The sequence below is a fragment of the Mastigoproctus giganteus genome, chromosome 8 (genome assembly GCF_048544385.1).
Source record: "Mastigoproctus giganteus isolate SK-2022 chromosome 8, ASM4854438v1, whole genome shotgun sequence".
Classification (NCBI taxonomy): Eukaryota; Metazoa; Arthropoda; class Arachnida; order Uropygi; family Thelyphonidae; genus Mastigoproctus; species Mastigoproctus giganteus.
The window spans coordinates 24,206,676-24,208,671 of NC_143582.1; the positions used below are offsets into that span (position 1 = coordinate 24,206,676).

Consider the following 1,996-nt stretch of genomic DNA (forward strand, 5'->3'; position numbering starts at 1 on the left):
AAGTCAACAAGTTTCACCTTAGAAAGATTATATACTTTCGCTTGCTGAAAGAGCATGTTTTCTTCTTTCTAAACTGGGCTTCAAGAATGTTAACTATCTTTACCATTTAATTTCTTACGTGAAACACGTAAGAAATGATACTCTGTTTATTCGAAAGATTCATAGATGGCGCCAATTATTATTACAGTTTGATTGCTAATTTTGATATTTACAAACCAATATTGTGTATATAAAGTATTAAATTGATATATATAATTAGAAAAAAAAAAATTAGGCAGAACGAAAAAATGCAAAAGAACTGGGTTCGACTTTATCGGATGGGCTACTCCATGCCGTCTATTCACAGGCGCGATCCCACTACTACACGACGCGGGAGCTTTTGCCTGCTGCGTTTCCGCCCTGAGCCGGTTCGCTCCTCCTTAGTCAACCTGGTGACCCTGGGCTCCCCCGAGGTCACCATATCGACGCCGTGCTTAGTGCGGACACCCGATCAACATAGGACGACAAGGAGCAGAACTCCCAACCTCAAACCGTCCTCCAGTTCAGGCCTCCAAGTAGCTGGATTACAGGAGCACGCCGCCACTCCCAGCCATCAGACTTTCAATAATTCGGTTATTTAAACCTTACTTCGCGAGTTTCGCAATCACTTTAATTACAAATGAATTGAAATTAAACTTTTTAATGTTATTTAATTCTATATATTCTTATATTACTTTATTAAAATTCAAAGCCTCAATTTAAAACCACCAAATTAATAATTACGAAAATTTGACCAGTTTCATGTGACTTGTGACGTAATCTATCAGCAGTATATAGTCGGCCACATGCAATGTCGAAATATTAAAATTTCTTAATACAGGTAAATTACGAAGCCTTATTACTCTAGTAAGGTTTTTTTTTGATTGAATGAAATAGTCCATCTATACTAGTTCAGCAACACTGAATAGTTGAACTTCATCTTTTGAAGTTAGACAAACTATTTGCGAGGATGCAAAATATACATTTGTAAAGTAATTTCTGCAGATTTAATGTGATCTCTAATTGGTCGTCAGACCTTGAGATGTCATGTACAAGTGCATGAAAAACTAATTACATCCATATTATTCGTATGCCCTAATAAGGCCCCTTCTAGGCATTTGCAAGTGGGATGTTTTCTCCTAATCCTCTCACATCGTCTCTCCTCCATTGGTTGAAGATACGTAACTAGAGTAATGAATATATTTAAATTCATATGGACAGCAACAGACCGGAAAATTACTAAATGAGGTGTTTACAGATTTTCATATTCAACGGACTGACTGATGATATGCAGTATAAAAGATCATAATCCATAGGGAAACCAAAATAGTGGTATATCTATTGAGCAATTGATGTAATGGATCTTGTCCATGATTTGGCATTACCCGTAACAAATCAGTCTGTGTTCTCTTGCATTAATTAGATTCTTTAAAAATTAGTTGTGTGCAACTGTTTTAGACACAGAACGCATTCATCAAGAGCAGACTTCTGCAGTTGGCCCTCAACAATTTTAGCCTTATTTTTATTTTTATTTTTTTTTTGCAGCATTGGTATGCTACAAATACTATTGGTCCTTGTGGTGATTGCTGCCCAGGTCAGTCCACCCCTTCATCATTACGCAATTTTTTTTTTTTAAATAAAAAATATCCTTAAACTATTTGAAAATTTTCCACAGGACCAGGAAAATAAATTTTTGTTTAAGGACTATGTACAAATATTTTCATCTAGGACCTGCCAATTTATAACTGTGGTTTATGAACATTCCAAACATTGCCTTCATGCAAAAACAGTTTTTTTTCAGCATTTTGTTAAACAGTAAGGTAATTTATTTACCCAGGGATAAAAGTATTTATCAGACACAAAGTAGAAGTTTGTGATTTAATTTATGATATATGCCATTGACAGAGTTTGCAGCTAGTTATTTTTAGATTATTATTACTGTATTAGCCATATGGTGCAAGGAAACCTGAGGCTTATA

The 1,996-nt window shown here is 35.2% G+C and overlaps 1 non-coding gene across 1 annotated transcript; it reads right to left on the reverse strand.

Annotated features, from left to right (window-relative positions):
- Positions 1-292: 292 nt before the first annotated feature.
- Positions 293-590, reverse strand: LOC150081369 (signal recognition particle RNA). Its single transcript, XR_016547338.1, has one exon.
- Between the last annotated feature and the right edge of the window lie 1,406 nt (positions 591-1,996).